The 18,391-nt window shown below is 40.4% G+C and overlaps 1 long non-coding RNA gene across 1 annotated transcript; it reads right to left on the reverse strand.

The window, feature by feature from the left end:
* Positions 1-217: 217 nt before the first annotated feature.
* Positions 218-16,082, reverse strand: LOC121065618. The gene is made up of 4 exons (XR_005817197.1): positions 15,901-16,082; positions 2,841-2,928; positions 2,287-2,400; positions 218-1,442 (listed from the first exon to the last, which is right to left on the reverse strand). It is a non-coding gene; the product is annotated as an uncharacterized LOC121065618 (long non-coding RNA).
* Between the last annotated feature and the right edge of the window lie 2,309 nt (positions 16,083-18,391).

An 18,391-nucleotide genomic window follows, 5' to 3' on the forward strand; every position in this document is an offset into this window, starting at 1 on the left:
AAAGTTTAAAATTCCCTTTTTCTGATCCGCCATGTCTTGACTCCAAACAAGCAGGATGATGTGAACAAGAGGCAGTCCATAGTCTGATCTGCTAGAAAAAATAAAATAGCTGAGACACCCTTCAAAAGTTTTCTTATAAACCAGCAACATGGAAGATAGTGTTTTCTGTAACTTTAATGTATAACACTACCACAGTAAAACAATCAGCAGCAGTACATCTGAGAAAAGGGTAGAGATGACTGACGGTATTTGGGTAAAAGAGATTTTCATTAAGCAGTGCTGATTTACTGGATTGTCCCCGCTGCAAGAACACGCAGGCAAGCAGCAGCTTTGAATTCGGCAGAAATCCCCTGGTTTTCACTAGAAGCTCACATCTGGATCCCCACACAAGCTCCTCAGCTAGAGCACATCCTCATGAGACAAGTGGGACCTGGCCTAAACTGTGTGTGCTTGTTTCGACCAGAGACTTAATGACAGGCTTCATACACCAGGTAGTTATTCCTACCACCTGGCTATTCTCAAGTGAGATTCCCTGAATTTCTCCTGTGGGAACCTCTGTGCTTTGCTAATCAAAAAAATTCACTGGGTCTCCCGGCATCCCAGATGAATGCCTGTCTTTGGAGCTTCTAGAGCAGGAGACTTCTGTCTTGCTCCCATGAAAAAAAAAAAAAAAGTTGTTTTCAAAGGCCTTGGTTTCATTCCAGGGAAGAAAGAAAGGCATCTTGTTAATAAAGAAGAGAGAACATACTGAACATTTTAATAAGAATGGGTAAGCTGATTTGTCTACTGCAAACCTATCAGCAGCACTTGGGGATAAACAGCAAAACTACGTTTCATTTTTTGTTTTGTTTACTTGTTTTACAAACAGCACTCACAAAACCCATCACAGACAAAGTAAATAGCATTTTCTATTGGGCTCTATTGTGAAATAAATACATAATACAAAGAAAGATACTTGTGTGCAGCATGCCCTTGTAATAAATCAAAAGTGTATGCAATGTTTTGCTTGGTCCAAGAGAGAGGGCACAAACTATGTTTTTGATCTAATGGAAACAACAAAGGAAAACACTGCTTATAATAACCCCCTTGGTGACACAGGTTGCTCTGAACATGCCGGGGCTGCTGGTCCCTCCCCTGCAACCAGGCAGCACCCAGCTCAGTGTCCACACCCCTGCAGTGGATGCTCCCCGTTCCCTGGGGCTCTACAGAGGTGGCTTGAGGAACCCTCCCCGCAGGACCTCCCATCCCCTGCATCAAGAAGGCTGCAAAGGGGCTTGTGATCCTGGGCTGCAGGGATCCCTCCAGAACCAAAGCCAGTCTTCGGAGCAGATGTTACCCTGCCTGGTACATGCAAAAAGCCCTAGAGCTGTGCAGCGGCTGCTGTCGGATCTGAAGGATAAGCTGACTTCTTTGTTTTTCTTAACAGGCTTACACACAGGAACCTGTTCTTAAAATAAAACAGGTAAATAAAAAGCCATACAAAAGGGACAGGATGATTTATAAAAAAAACACACATATTCCTGAAAATATATGTATATATTCCTGGGTATAAATACATGAGAAGTACTCAGGCATTTCAGCAGTATGGTCCATGCAAGTACCTGTATGCGTGTAGATAGGCCACAACCCTATTTTAAATGATGAAATTTAAAATCTGCCGCTACAGAACATTGGCCTGAAACATTACACAAATGACGTGAGTTAAGGATGGAGTAACAGCCTTTACACTCAATTTCCTGGCTTTCCTTGGTTTGCATCACACCCTTAATGTTATTTCAACATTGCATTTTGTCCTCTAAATTAAATGTACAGTAGGTGTTTTGTATTTAATTTCCTTACTGTTTCTTTCCCTCCTAAAGGAAAAAGAATGGAAGAGATTCATGAAAGGTTATAAAACACACATTGTGTACTGGAGAGGCTGGAGTAGCTCTTTTGGAGCCTTTTCATTCTCCTGGGAAAATATGTAATTAGGTAGTTTTTTAACATGTGTATTATGTACTGAATTACATGTATTTATACATTTCTCAAAGGAGTATTGCTTACACAATAGCCTGGAGCAACTCTTTTGGAGCCAGTTAGGTCTATCATGTAATTATGACCCATTTATAGTAAATTTTGTTGTGCCTACGTAGTAGATTTTTTTTTTATTTAAGATTAATTTCAAGGCTTGTGAGGGGTGCTACAATGACAACCCTGGAGACTGCAGGCTTCTGTTTATTTTACAGAAAAGGAAAACACAGGTAATGAAAGTGTGGGCATCCCCAGACTAACCCCTCCAAAGTTTACCTTATTCATGACTGCAGGAACAACTTCCCAAAGTAGAAGGCAAATGATTCAGCTTTCTTAGCAAATTGTTATGGCAGACTTTGGGATGAGGACAGCCATCCGCCTGGAACTGGACTAATACCAAAAAAATTATTCCACATAGGCTGCTAAGTATTTGCCATCTGCTAATCTGCAAATTATCTCATTTCATTTTCTTTTCTTATATAGGAGGAGAAGAAAAAAAACACTTGCAGCAGATTTCTGTAGGCATTTATGTGCTTTAAAACAGACATAGGCACCAAATATGATTATGAAAAGGGTATTAGTTATATCTGTGTTCTTCCAACATACAGCTTTCTGAGTCTTTAAACATCAGAAAGAATTTAAAGGTTCTGTAGCTTTTTTTTCCTGGAAAGAAAGAATATATAAACCAAATTATTTTTCTCTTAAAATCATAAACAAACACCCTCCACCCCCCAAATACAGTGCAGTTAAAACATGGCTTAACGTGATACTTGTAAGATAACATGGAGACAGCTGTAATGGAAATGCATGGATGGATATATTCAAGTTACCTGAAATCCAAGGACAATGTCTTTCTCTAAATGAGAGAAACTGCAGTCATCAAAGAGTAGTAAATGGATAAATCAAAGACTTCTTTACCTATTAGAATTGGAAAAAAAAAAAAGTTGATATTAACTTCCAAATTAGTTTAACATCCCCCATCCCCAAGTATAACTTCAGTTTGCTTAGACGATTTTGTTTTGAATTTTAAATGTTTTGGTTATTTCAAAAGTTCATGTTCTTTTTATTTTTAAACAGTCCTCTTTTAACCAAAGTTTCAGAAACTATTTTTCAGAAATGTTAAAGTAATTCTGCTTTTCCCAAGTAAAAATTTTACATGGGAAAAAAAAAAGTTGAAAGACTTTTTAAATTCTCTTTCTTTTCAATTAAAACATGAGTTGAATTCAGCCCAATATGTGAAAAGCCTTAAAACCTTCCAAAACTCAGTTCTTAGAAAAATTCCTATACGTAAAAAAGCCTTCATCTCAGCCTCCTAAGGAGTAGTCAAGAGCATGATATTTGGCTCCAGCTCCCCTTTTCCTTAACAGGCTGTGGTGGACAGAGTGAGAAGGGAAGCTAATGATGTAGGTCAGTATGAGATTTTATTTTTAATTCTGTCAAAGCAGTGTTTTCAGAGTGTAAGTAGAAGTGACACACCCTACCTTTCTCTCACTATAGTCCATCACTGAGGTTGCTTTTCTGTTCAGAAAACAGTAACACCCCCTAACTATGGAAAGGCAGGACACATTTCCTATCTTATGCTAGGAGAATATTTCTCAAAAAGCAATCAAAAAGCAGGGAGAACGCCTATAACTGACGCACTGCTACACAGGTACCACCATCATTTTATTTATTTTTTTTTTATAAAAGTTGTGTTTAGCTATGCATTTTGCCAGTTTAACGCTCAGTACAGAAAGTACCTTTGAGCACAGAGAATACATATTTCAGTGAGTTACAGCTGACTCAAATCAAAGCTACCAAAGTACTGTGTGTCAATCTGCTTTCCTGGAGGCTATTTCTGTGCCTCCTTCAGCTTTTTCTCCTCAGCTCATTTTGCAATGAAGAGGTCCAAACCAAGTTCGCATGTACATAGTTGTTAAGATTTAGGAAAGAGACAAGCTCCTAAAATATCACTGATAAATAAAGGAGCAAGCCTGGAAAGTTTCAGCTCAAAAGGTCAAAGATACAGAAAGGAATTAGTAACAGGAAATAGCAGGTGGGAACAGAAACACAGTTAAGTTTCACAGGTGATGTCATTTAGGAAGACGAATGGCACAATAGGCAGACTACCAGGTTGAAAAACAGAAGACCAGTGTCCTGGCATCATTGTGCCAGGCTTCAGGTCCCCAAACCCTCAATGCTTCAGCTCCTTTACCTGTCAAACATGCATCACACTGGTATTCTAGCTGCATAGAAGGAAATGTGTAATCATGAGCATCATATTTAAAGGTTGTATGAATTTTTAGCAGCAGCAGGAAACCATTTAAAGTTATGAGAAGTCCCTTATCTCAGTACTGTCATTTTTGAGATATTTCTGATTTCCAATCATAGGAGCTACTTTTCCCCTTTCAGGTTACATGATTAAAAGTCCAGTTTTGCATCCCTTTCTCACAAAAGGAACCTTATTGTTACAAAAGCCGCAGAGATATGGGGCTTTGCCATGAACAGAGAGTCACTTACACAGGCACAAGCAATGCTGGAAGTTCCCCCAGACCATTAAAGGACATTATTAACATAGCCATAGTTTAACATCAGCACTTTCATTTTCAGCAGAAGGTATTTTTCAGGACAGAAGACCACCACCAGCTGCAGAACATGTCCTTAACCCCATACCAATGCACCTGGTTAGGGATATAGGACCAGAAGGAAACTACACAGTTGTGATGCCTGAGTCTCTGTGGATACAGGCACCACACAGCACAGTCCCTCTCATGGACCACGAAAACTATTTCTTGCCACTGTTGGTCCTGCTGGATGGCAGTTTCAGGACTTCACTATACTGAAGGGTAGAAACCACCCAATTTCCAGTTTAAACCTATTCAGGGCCAAGTTTATGCCCATTTGTTCTTATGCAAATATTGTTCTTGGGCTTAAATAGCTTTTTCCCCTCTCTGGCAGTTAGCCCTGGATGTATTTATAGTGTGCTGTCAAATCCTCTCCCAACTCTGTTTTGCTAAACTAAACAAGCCAATCTCTTGTTGTCCCTCCCCATAAGATAGGCTTTCCAGTCTTTTAATAACCTCGCTAAACTTTCCATATATCTTTTCTATCTATCTTGAATTCTATTTTAATGTAGTTATTAAAAAAATCTGCAATATTTAAAATATAAGTTTCCCATTATTTTGGACAATGGTACCAGTGTCACGCCTGATATATTTGCTTCTCTGCAGCTTCGTTGCTCTCCAATAGTCACCATGCCACTACCTAGAATAGAGTGGACAGAGTTAATCTTGGAGCTTTAGCCCTAGATGTGCAAGTACCATGGAAAGTTGAGCATGAAGTTAAGAGGGTCTTTCCAGTCCTCCACAGTGCAGTTTCCTAACAGGTCAGAGAGGCACTCTCTCACTCACGTGTGCAACAGGTCTCATTTTTATGGCCAGCGCTGACCAAGAGACCAGAAAGTGATAGGTTCCACCAAGGTTGATCTTCTCTCCCACACATCCCTTCCCCAGCCATAACTGGCCACACCTCTGCATCTAGGCATCTGCTTTTGTTTTGAAATGAGAGCAATGCCAAATTGTCTCCAGGTATCAGGCCTGATTCATCCACATCCACAGATTTAGACAGGAACCAGCTTGATTTACTGTCTCCTGACTACTGCCCTCTTCATGGGGGGACTGGAGGCTGATCAGCCTTTTGCTGCTGCACTGACATGTCAAAGGCTGCACTTGTGTCACCTGGCCTTCCAGCATGCTTCTCTTCAGCCCGCAGCTGAGCTGCAGTTGCCCTGCTCTGCTCTCAGCTGCTGTATGCCAAAACAAAACAAAAACAACAAAAAAAGTCAAATAAAATAAAAATCGCACAGCAGTAGGCAGCATGCTGTGTCTCCCTAACTGGCTGTGACAGCTTTGCAAAACAAGCAGAACAGCAGCAGCGTGCAACACGCCAATGCAGGTGCCACGTGCTATGGCAGCAGAACAAACCTGAGAGCTACCGATGATCATGCCCCTCTCTGCCCCCTGCACACCAATGCTTGAGGCCCTGCAACATTTCATCATGCTTGCAATTTTATTTTCCCCCACCCCAGATGCTGTCCTGAAGCCAGAGCCTGATCCGGCAATCTATCAGTGCCAAAATAAGTGCAGCCACCCACACACTACAGCTCTTAAGCATCTGATGAGCATTTAGCACGAATAAGTATTTCTTCAAGCATCCTCAATCACTAACCTTTTCAGAACATGTGTCAAGAATATGAATGCACTAAAAGGACTCTCTAGATGTGGTTTCTTACTGTTGTTTTCCCTATGGTGGCAACCAAGGACTCTGCAAGGAGCTCACTATGGTATGCACTAGGTAACAAGGTAACATAGGACAGTTGCCACCCTGTGATTTTGCAGCCTATGGTTCTGAGGAGACGGATGAGGCAGACAGCTAATGGTAGTAGACAGGGGATAACATGACAAGAAGCGATAGTGAGGTGTGGCAACATAATAGTTATCAGTAATACTTGATACAGTCACTCTAGTCCACGGCCCATTTTTCCTCTTCTCTGTTTCAGCTCACACACTTTGTTTGGACACCCATCCCAGGAGCAGTTTATACAGTGCAATTTCTGCAACATATATACCCTGGGTTTTCCATAGATGGACACAGAGGCAACACATCCCCCATTATCCTTGCTGTTTCTCCAGGCACAGTTTTAGGAGAAGGAGATAGAAGTCCTTCTGAAGCACCTTCCCTTTCCTGAAGGAAGTAATCCTCACATTAGCCTTAAAACAAACAAACAAATATGAGACCACCAATATGAGCTGCAATGTGCTTGCAGGCTAAAAATCCTTCCTTGTCTTCCCACTGATTTCTTCTACAAGCACCCCACCTTCCTCACTCATATATACAGGTCTCTTCCTCAGAATGTAACACCTTTTCCTCCTAAATATTAGAAAGCTTTCCCACATTTTAATGGCTCAAAAATAGATTTCCACTAACTTGCTGGTATTCTCAAATTTGCAGCTCCAAAAGCACAGTGAGTGGTCTGCAGAACAGGTCGTGAAAAATATTTTAAGTGCATGAAAGATTAATATATAAATCAAGGCAGAACCAAAAATATCATTTGGGTCTTGGCTATGTCCTTCTTACTTTAGCACAGTTGGACTTCTTTAAAGTGTAACTTTAACTTTCAATTACAATCCCTTTAATGTTTTACCCATGTTTCATCAAGTTGTGTAAACACAAGTCTCATTTTTCTTCTTAGAATACATGAAACCATTACACAAGAAATTCAAAGAGCCTGCTGGTCCTGCATCACCAAGTTACCAGCAATATATGATAACCAGAGATCATCTTGAAGTCTGAGATTCACTCACCCATTCAAGCAGGACATTAAGCACAGCGCTACATTAGCGGGAACTCTGCATTTCTACAGCACCGCAAGGTTGCCCTAGCCCCACTAATACAGGCAAACACAGCTCCTAAGAGAGCAATGATTAATAGAACAGCAGCAGCAGCAAGTTATCAATGAAAATAACACACTGGTGGCTCTCTTAATACACACCACAGCAAGCAGAATTGTTATGGATGCATGGGACAATGAGGGTAGCTGCTCCTCCCCATGTTACAAGCACTAAATGAACACTAAAATGCTACTGTGTTGGCACATTTTATATGCTCTTAGTGATTACGTACAACTCTTCAGACGTACACTTTTCCAAATGCAATGCTTACAATTAAATTTAATGATAACAGGTTTGAAGTGAATAAAAATCCATTTTAGGTCAAAGTAATAACAATTTGCTTATGGGTTTTGAGAATACGTATTCTGTTACTCAAAAAAAAAGTGGTGGGCTTCACTATTTACAGTTTAAAAAAAAATAAAAGTGACAGACTTCTATTAAAATAGAGCCCAGACTTCTGAGCTAGAGATGATCTTCACTATAAGAACACCTTCCAGAAACAGTAAGCTTAACACACTCAAAGTTGCAGATTCGCCCTTTTGTATAGGGTGTTGTTTGGGGGGGGAGGTTTTTTAGCCTCTGGTAAATTCAGGGAAACATTAGTGAATTGATATGAATGTATCTCTATATTTTTCCAGCGCAACTGAAGTTTACTTGAAGATGCTCTCTAACTCGATGTAGATACTTGGCAGTTATCTACAGTGAGAGTTGAAACATTCTAGAAATGCTTAAGGAATGGATGTTTCAAAGACACCTTCAGATCTGAACACTCAGTTCTCTGGCAGAGAACCTTTGAATAAATGTTCACAAAAACCGGGAAACTCAACATTCCAACATGAACCATTTCCACAAAATCATGACAACAGATTAAAGTTCTGAGACACAAAAATTTCAAATTCATATACAGGCATCTTTCTCTTCATTCATCCTTCCTCTTAAACAAACAAATAAATTCTGAGATTCTCTTCCAGTCTCTATTCCAGAAACTGAATCCTTATGGAAAAGAAACTTGCAGCATGCCTCCTCCTATGGCTTGAAGTGTAAATTTTCATCTGGGAGAAATAGATATTTGCTTTTATATTTCCTTAGGGTCAGTAAAAATGAAAGATTAGCCATTAATTTAAGGGTTTTGTCTTATGTGTCTGAGTGCATGCCTCATCCTTCTTGATTAGATCACAAAAGTAAAAGGCCTCCATGAGATTTCATGGCTTCTTCAGTTCTTGCTTCTCATCACGGGGGGGATAAATAAATCGAGCCCTAATTCTAAATCAACAATTGCTACTGCTACTCAACCAAGTTTTATGAAAATTTTGTTAGAGAAAAATATTCCTGAAGTATTTTAACATGTTTGCTGAAGAGGTTTCAGATACCTAGTTAATCTAATTCCTGAGCTTTGTTCTACCGTATTTAATTCTGGACCACCAAACTTCTTTCCAAATTTCTCACTCTTCTATCAAATCACACTGTCCTCTAGAAAAGATAAAGGGATAAATCATGGCCTCATGGCATGGATTTTTTTTCAGCACTAGAGATTTAATTGGTTAACCAGAATTAATGGGAGCCAAACTTCCCAGAAAATTAAAGATGTTTTCAGCCACAGCATCCACCACTCAGCTTATGGGCATCTCCACTGAGATGAGCAGACTGAATCCAGGTCCCAGATATTAGGTACATCGTATTATGGCTACTTGAAATTATGGCCAACAGCTTGGCAACACCTCTCCTTTGAGATGATCAGGTTTTGTATAGAGAGTTTCTAAGTTGTGGTTTGTTATGATGACATCTTTTGTTTTTAAAGGACATTCTGATAAAGTAACTAAATGAGCTTAGATGATAAATACAGGCTCAGTACAAATGGACCATGCCTTTAAAGTAAGTGTACATGTCTGATAACAGTTCATAAAATAATATTGTTTTTCCTTTTCTCAATAGAAAGAAATGTTAACAGGGAGCAAGCCAAAGACAGGAAGGGAAGGGAGGTGCCAAGGATTCTTGGGATGTCAGATTTACTGCAATTGGGCTCAATTCTCCAGTGTGGTTTGTTCCACAGCAGACACAAAGGGTGAAAAGGCCGAACAGACTGGTAGTGGGTATGGCTGATGGTTTACAAGAAGCGTACCGAAAGAGCAGTCTAAGGCTTTGTACAATGCTCTGAATAACCCTTCATTTTCACGCTTTTCCACACAGATAAAGAGATTGAGCTTGAGCAGCAGTAGTGACGGATAGTTGCCACACCAATAGTTATCATACCAAATCCAATCTGTTTAGCTTCATTTAAACAAGTTAGTTTTCTAAAGGTTTTGTTATCCCTTGAGCTGGAATAAGAATATCTCTTATTTATTAGTTGTTTAACACTCTCTTGTGTTATGCGCTGTGTGGTGGTATAGTAAGTGCGTTCCATCCTGAAGAGCTCACAATATAAACAAAAGATACAGGGGATACTATTATTCTTGCTTCTAGTAATACAGACCCAAGTCATAGAATGATCAAAAAAAGACTTCTTACAGTCACAAAGGATACCTGTAGCATGACTGCATTTTTTTTTTAAATGAATTCAGACCTGTCATATCCTGCTATAGCTGTCTGCCAGCAGGCTTGATGTCATCCCTTGAGAGACTAAAGCTGCCACTGCAGGTTCACCGATGCAGTGTTCTTACTGACTTAACAGCTCTCCATCAACTCTATCCACATGCAGCCCCAAGCTTATTCCAAGCATTAACATTATTCAAAGCTCCCATTTGTTCACTAGAAGCATTTGTAACACTTTCCACTTAGCTCCTCCACAGCTAAGTATCTCCTACTCTTAAAATCTGGATGCTCATTTCCAGTCATAAGAATTGCTCTAGTATCTTAATACAAGCCTTAGGCCATACATCTTAACTAAATCCAAAGCCTAGAGCCCTTGATCCCCCTGTATCTGAGTATTTCACGGATCAGCCTTCACAGTACATAAGCCAGAACTTCACGTGGTCAGTTCCCACGGCTGTATCTGTCATTGAAGGCCACCTGAGAAGGGAGGCATTGACTCGGGTCACATAGGAGAAGAGAGCCCATCACACTTGGTCCAGTGTCTCCTACCAGACTCCTCCGAGCTCCTCTTGCTGCTACGTGGCCAGTGACCTGCCTCAGGGAGCAGCAGCAGGTCTACACTACAGGAAGAAGATGAGGAACAGCTCTAGCACCTGCACAGACAAGCCCTGTGCTCAGCAACTAGTACTTGGAAGGAACATAGGAGAGAATTATTATACATTTTCCTTTCTTTTAAGGAATATCAGTGTGTATTCCTTCAACCATGAACTCAATGTAGCAACCCAAATGTAGTAACATGAGATGACACAGCTAAACACTCAGCATAAAGTAGTTACTACATACAGGAGAAGGGGAAAACTGTCCATTAGGATGGCTGACACAGCCTCAGCGATACAAACCCTTTAAGCAAACTCAGTGCTACTGAGCCTCAGTAGTGGGTTTGAAGAATGCCACAAACACCACATGAACGTTAATTAAGCAAAAGGTAAAGCCATAAACATTTTAACAGTAACCACAGCACTCTGGGAGGCCTGGTTACCCACTGTGGTTGGCTCTGACCTGGTAGTTCCCTCAGGACCTCCTTTCTGTCACACTGCTGCTTGAAGGCCATGATGACCTGCTTTTCCAGAACATTCTCAACATGTTTCAATGGGCACTGTAGAAATACAGCGTGCCACTTCCACATGCCATTAATTCTGGGACATAAAGTAACTAAGTACAAGCTCCAGCTTTTCAGCACTCTGGTAAGTACCAAAGAGTCATTCAGTGAAAGTAGGTGTACATTCAACTACTTTGGGCCTTCACTGTAGGCATGGGTAATGTCACAGTCATTAAAACTAAGCTCAGTTCCATAAAGTTCTACTGAAGACAGAATTTACTTGATAGAAGAGTAAACTGACCGTATGTTCTATTACAGCGCATAAACAACAATATCTTTAAAAAAAGAGAACTGAACAACTATTACACAACTATTACATACGTACTTCTCACAAAAAGAAAAAAAAATGAGCTAGAAAAAAAATCACTTTAAAAACATTAAAGGATCATTACACCACACTCTGTTTAAGAGCAGGACTGACATAAGTGCTAGCACAAAACATCAACAAAGCAGGGCATAAATCTTTTGAGTCCGGAAAAGACTCTTGGTAGTTTTGATTTTTTTTTTTTCCTACAAAGCAACAATGTAATCTTCAAGCAAACAGAGTGAGTGAAGGAATGAATAACTGAGGGCCAGGCTTATTTTTCACTAATGTAAATGTATTCACCTCCTGGAACAATCAGGAAGTTACTCCTTTCCATGGACTTCCTGCTATTTTACCTTCTGGAAGGGAAATTATTTGAAATGGTATCTTTGCATACATATGTGCACTTGTACTCGCACGCATGCATGTAAAATGTGTTTAGACTTGTAATACCATTATCCATCCATCTCTGTGAACTGAAGTGATGTATGGAGACAACATTCATTTTTTTTTTTTTGTTGTTTGTTGTTTGGTTGGTTTTTAATAGTATGTAGGGTAATAGTTGCTGACTTTAAGGAATGGCGCAAGGCTATTCTCTGGGATGGTGAGGAGAGGAGGGACAAAGAACAAACCCAAAGGAGAACAAGCCTGTAAAAAACTGAAAGACTTCACCCTGGCAAAAAGCACTCCAGTAACACAAGCCTCAACATCAGCATGCACATATTTGCTGAGGTATGCTCTATTGTTTTAGCAGGTCTTTAAACTCCAAGTAAGCTGCCGTCTTCGTATCTCAGGCTCTAGGATTTCTCCTAGTAAGGACCTGGACTGCCTTCCTCTGATTATGGGAGAATATGAAGCATGGGAAATCTCAAAGCAGCGGGCAGAAAAGTCTTTGCAGAGAAACAGAGACAGATCTTTATATAGGCCCAAACTGAGCCAGGTATGTAAACATCTGTACAGCTATAAGCTGAAGGAGCACTCCCATTGTAATCAAGAAGATCTCTTAAACACGCTTACCATGAGGCTTGTGCTTACATACCTGGCATAAACGGAGACAGAACCAGCCACCATGGGGCCTCCCTACAGGGAGGTTTATGGTGCACACGGACAGTAAGCAACGGGGCTGCATTTCCAAGAGTGGCTGATAATTCTGGATGGCCAATTAAGGTAAAGCTGATATTTAGAGAATCTAAAATAAACATCTAAGAAACTTTAAAAAAAATAGGTGCATATGTGTGTATTTAAATATTTATAATAAATAAAATCATGCTATAAGATTCAGGATGGCAACTCAACTTCTGAGGCTCCTGAAGCTAACAGCATCTGCTGTTACAAACCAGGATGTAAATGTCAAATACCAACGTTTCTTAAGTGCTACTTAATTAAAATGGAAGAAAAACAGCATTCATGTATGAGTTCAGTCATTCAGGAGATTTGTATGTATTCACAGCAAGAACCTAACCTACTCTCCATGGAATCCAGCAGCTTTAGGCTCTCTAAGTTTTCGCTTAATGGCTCTTTATTTGTAAAAGTACCACATTTCTGCATGCGGACCAAAAGCTGTCATTATCTCTATAGCCCTGGTAAGTCAGGTCTCTACTGTTTAAAGTATACCCCATGCCTTACTGATATTCTGTAGCCCAGAGCATCATAGCGCATAAGTGACTTGTCCTACAAGACAGACCTTTGCTCTCAACAACATCCCACCAAGGACACTAATGTCAGAAGAAAAAAATCACAAACCAAGTAGGTACTCTGCATACTTCAGTGAAAGAAATATACATAGTAGTTAAATACAGTTTAGCATGACATATTCTAGTCCCAAACCAACAGCTCTGAGTTACAGTTATCTGTGCAACAGGAGCAGAACTTTGACCAGAGTGTTTTACTGATGCTTATGCTATATAAAAGAAATAGCTGATACATAACATATCGTAAAAAATATTGAATTAAATTAGCAGACATATTGAATCCACTTGTGTGAGTAAAAACTGAGAGTTAATTATTAATATATTGTAATACAATTAACAGCTTAAATGTCAACCTGCAGTCCAGAATTTTCAGGTCAGAAGGAATTTACTACCTATCTTGAAGAACAAGATTAATTACATGCACTAAACCATTTTATGACATTATTTGACAATAAGAAAAAAAAAGTATCAAATCACATAATCCATGAATCAATAGCAATTTTCTAAAGAAAAACAAGGTGAAAAAGAAGAAAAATACTATGTTTAGGAGTGGGTTAAAAAACAACAACGCTCTTGCTTTCTCCATAAGGAATTAAACTTTGCTTTAAAGTATTTCTTTGCATCATCAGAATCCATACATAGTTTTATTTTCTTCAAGCACTTGTTGCTTTGCTTCTTCATAAAGGAACTGCTCCACATGCATTAAGTCTTTTTATTAAAAAAATAAAATCAACTCTTTCCTGATCTTTCTTTGCAGCCCCCCTATTTATTTTAGCATGGAGAATTTTTTTCTGTCTCCATAACTCTTGCCAAAATCCATTCTATATCTTAAGCAGATAAAGAATGTGTTTAAGGTACAGCACCTATCTTGCTCTTCTAAACACATCGTTTTCTGAAGGCTAACAGATGCATCAGAAAGAATAACAAGAAACTGAACTTTCAGAAAGGTTTTCAAAGTTTGATCACTTCATCAAATTGCCATTAGCTCCCTTGCAACCAACCAGACAAAACTCTGTTGCTTTTTCAAACAAAACTTCTGGCACCTACACTGAACTCTGAGGAGTCATGGTTAAACTCCATTAGGTTATACGGCTGCATCTCTTTGGATATCTTCTCCGAGAACAATGGTCTCCCATGTTTTCACTAGTTACCAGGGATCTGTTTTTGAAGCAGAAATGTACACTAATATGAGGGATGTGATAGCTTCACCAAAGTATTAGCATTATACCAGTGTTGTCCTGCTCACAAGTACAGGTATTTTTCTAACTGTGGCAGCAGAGCAGGCAGGATTGTGGGGGAGTCCAGAGTTCATGGTTACGCTGCATTTAGGACTAAAAGTGGTTTTAACAAAGATGTCCCTGGCTACTTTCCATAAGGAGGTTAAGTTATGTTCTTCAAAGATTGCTAGGAAACTGTACTGGAAGACAGGAAGTTCCTGCCTAATGGTCAGTGCTGCTGTGATGTGTACCCAACACATTGGAAAGCAGAAAACCACCCACTGGAGTGATCAGCTTGAAGAGATACACTTGACTAAGTTCTGCAATATCTCTGCTTTGATTTAGCAAGAGTTAAAGGATTAGAGAAAACAAATGTCCTGTTATTTCAGAAAAGCTAATTCCTGGAACAATTGCTGCCAGGGGGACACAGCAACAAAGCAAACAAAATGGGAGAGATTCAGGGTAATTCTTTCCTATCAAGTTGGCATACACCCCAGAGATTGTTCAGCAATTCTCCAGGATCAGCAAAAGAAAGTCAGCTGTGGGAATGTAGCATTGCCATTGCAAGCATCAGCAACCTTATAAACACCCAGTAAAAAGACTCTAAAGTGAGCAAAAATATGAAATCAGGCTGCATTCCCAGCTGGTATGAACTGGTGTAATCCCACCTACTGAAAGCCAAGCTGCTTAGTTTCCTCTCTCCTGCTGAGATCATGTTCCTAGGTACCACTGGACCTTTCAGGCTACAGTTCAGCACTAAGGAAGTTTTGCAATGTGACTGTGTACAGAGACTCTACAAGAATCTCCCTTTCAGACCTGGGGGCAGAAGCATTCCCTCGCTGCAGCAGGCACGTGCTTTTCTCTAGAGCTATTTTTGACTTTATTATGGAAGAGGAACTAGCTGAGATAGAGCACCCTCAAACTGCCCCAGTAGCACTGTTCTACACTCAAAGCACTGGAAGGAGCATATTTGCCCCTTATCAACAATAAAAAGGTGGCAAAGGAAGATTAGTTAACCACACAGGATTTCCCTAGGCCCCACCAGGCAGAGCTGAACTCCAAGACAGAAACTGAACAGTTAAACTGCACTCCTCCCTGAGTACCCATTAAAAGAAAAGCCCTTGTCTTTAGCCAACTGAAAATCCCCTATTCTGCAAAATTGAATTAAAGTAGCTGGAACAGAGCTTTTCTAAAGCAATTTACATTGGAGAGATTGCAAGAACAATAATCACAAAACATGCTTTCTGTGAACCTTCCAAATTATCACATTTCTTCTTTTGACAACAACAGAAAGCATTCAGAAAAAAAATAAATAGCCTGAAATCTAAGGGATAAGTGCAAGGCAGTTTTAAGGGTTAAGAATCTGAAAGAGGAAAAAAGCAAAACGTTAAATAAAAAAAAAAAAAAGTTTTTTGAGCGTAGCCCAAATTCATAGTGATAGAAGTCAGATACTTGCTTGGTGACAAAGTTCAAAAACACAACAAGAAAGAGCCAGCTTTCTCAGAATTTATAGCTGATGAACAAAACACATATAAGTGTAACATCCAAGCAAAATCAGTACCTCATTATGCTAGTCAAACACACAAGAACAGGAGGTCCTTGCCCAAAGAGATTATAAGCTAACTGGATAAAACAGAGAGCAGGAGGGGAAAGAGCAACCACCAGCAACCCTCAATGGTGCACTTCAGCAGCAAGCTCAGAGAATACCCTTCAGTGTCCTGCCTCAGGGAGCAAACCACCTGCCATAAATTTCTGCTCATTTGTTTCAGGTGAGACACATCACTACATCCTGGTATTTTCACGCTTATATTCCCCAGCTTGGAAGGACAAGGCATAAGTACAGCCACAGGCCTGCAGCACTACTCTCCAGCAGTTTTGCTGGCTTGCTCTATCTGCAGGCTATCTGTCAAGCTCAGGAGTAAAATAAATCCAAGAGCAGTTAATGCTAGCTGCTCACAGATTTGGCATGATAGAGTGGTTCAAATCACGTGGCTAGCAGCCAGCCGGAGCTGCCCTGCTGCACAGCTTAGCCTCCCCCCTCAGCCTTCCCCCATCCCTATATAGCTTTACAAGGCATCTCAGCTGCATCGGACTGAATTTCAGGACCCCTTCGCTTTCAAAGAAACAGAAATAAGGACCAAAACACCTTTGGGGTTCCCAATTATCCCACAAGGCCTCCCTCCTTCAGCTGGTCCCTCAAATCATCACTCCCCAACCCTTCACACCCTGAGTCCTCCCTGCAAACCTTCCTTTTCCTTCACCAGGCATGAGCTCCGTGGGCCCAACTGCCCCCCAGCTCACCATGCTGAGGGGCACAGGGGTCCGTGCCCCCAACAATGCCACTCTCAGCCTTCCTTGCACGAGAAGGCAGGACACTGTTGCATCTCAGGGGCAGCTCTGATACCCTCTCACCTCTGCCTTAATGCTCTCATTTTGGGTTGGTCTTAAAGGAGTTGAGCCACTGCTGGGATACCCATGTCTCAGCTGCTCCTCTGCACCAGACACCCACATGCATCAGCAGCATAGTCAGGAAATGCAAAAGGAGATTTTTCTAATAAATCTAAATATAATATCTAAATAAGTATCTCTGGAGCCCAAATGATCTTTCACATACTTTCAATTTCTTCCCATCTTTAAATAGGAAAAAATAAGTTTTTGGTGTGGCAGGTCAAAAGGTGAGTTACTGACATTAATGTTTGAAAAACAGCCCAAGTTCCTGATTTTTCTTCCTTTGGAAACTGATGCATTTCACACTGACTTGCATGGAAACTAAACTAGATTATTTAAACTGCATGGCTTGACATGGCCGTGTAGGTCATTTTATTTCTCTTCATTTTTACTTTGAGAGCAGATTGCAAAATTGGATATTAGCTGAAATCAAAAGGAATCCTGTTTTTTTAATGGGTGGAGATGACTTCAGTAACTAATGAGCAAGGCACAAATGACGGCCTTAGCCAGGCTTGGGCTGTTTCAGATTTCTTCTATATTTGAGCATGCAAGCTTTCAATCCACTTTTCGTTGGTATCTCTACTTCTTGAGTTCAAATATTTCAGTATTTTCTGGAATGCATATGAGCATTACAAATATAATCAGACTGAAATTCACTTTCAAAACATTTTGTTGTTACTGATTCAGATCTACTTTTAAGCATAGGCCAAATTCCATATTCATCTGTGTCCGGGAAGTTCAGTGGGTTCCACGCGCACACCTTGAAAGCAGAAACAAACCATCTGAAATTAATGAGATAAGTGTGGGTCCCATCTTTATATCTGGAAAAGGTAAAGTGAAAAGTTCAAAACCAAAAACTATTTATAAAAGACTATTAATTAAATGCTGAGCCAGAATGTATCAAAGACAAAGGAAGTAACTCCATGTGCTCCACTTGGCACAGGATCAGGCCCTTAGTTTGAAATTTGCAGGGTGAGGAACATAGAAAAGAACACAGTATTACCTTCTGATTTTCAAAAGGCAAAGTCTGTTGTCCACTCCTCTAGGGAAGTTTTTGAAGCAAGTGATCAGAGCACACAACTCCAGATGAGGGCACAGATCACATGGGATTGCCTAGCTCATTTGAGTGTATTTTCCAAGATTTGGATAGCTTTTGTTTGCAGCCAGTTCTTCCTGGGTTCCTCTGTGCCCCAGTGGCAGAGGTAGCTCTGCTTAATGCTCCACCCACGTCTGTCCTTCCCCATGTGATTTCAACTTTCTGCTTAGTAAACACTATGCACACACCAGTGACTAAATCATGCAATGCCTGAGGCCTTCCAGTATTGCTACTGAAATCAATCCTTTGGCTAGCCCAGGTTACTGCTGGTGCTGTCAGTCTTTCCATGGCTGTGATCATTCTGTGATCATGGCATTAATTCTATATATTCTTACAGATTAAGCTACTGGAAGGATCAACCACAGCGACATATATGACAGTTTTTTCTCTCCTTCTCCTCTCCTCTCTCTCCTCCTCTCCTCTCCTCTCCTCTCCTCTCTCTCCTCTCCTCTCCTCTCCTCTCCTCCTCCTCTCCTCCTCCTCTCCCCTCTTCTCCCTTTCTCTTCCT

The sequence above is a fragment of the Cygnus olor genome, chromosome 2, assembly GCF_009769625.2.
Source record: "Cygnus olor isolate bCygOlo1 chromosome 2, bCygOlo1.pri.v2, whole genome shotgun sequence".
Classification (NCBI taxonomy): domain Eukaryota; kingdom Metazoa; phylum Chordata; class Aves; order Anseriformes; family Anatidae; genus Cygnus; species Cygnus olor.